Genomic DNA, 230 nt, shown 5'->3' with positions numbered 1-230 from the left:
TATGCGCCTATTTATAATCCCCTCACACATGTTAGCACTATCCTGTGTATGTGTCAATTATTACACGTTTGCCTCATTGGTTACCATTAGCAATATGTGGTACAGATTGATCAGGAAACCATTGGTATTTAATGGTTCTGATGGTACTACTCAAGGGACTTGAGTAGTCTGTGTGCATGTAATGTATGCTTCAGTAGTTGTATTCATATGAAAGAAGAAAATTAGTAAGG

Source organism: Pogona vitticeps, chromosome 2 (genome assembly GCF_051106095.1).
Source record: "Pogona vitticeps strain Pit_001003342236 chromosome 2, PviZW2.1, whole genome shotgun sequence".
Taxonomy (NCBI): Eukaryota; Metazoa; Chordata; class Lepidosauria; order Squamata; family Agamidae; genus Pogona; species Pogona vitticeps.
This window is presented reverse-complemented; position numbering follows the sequence as displayed.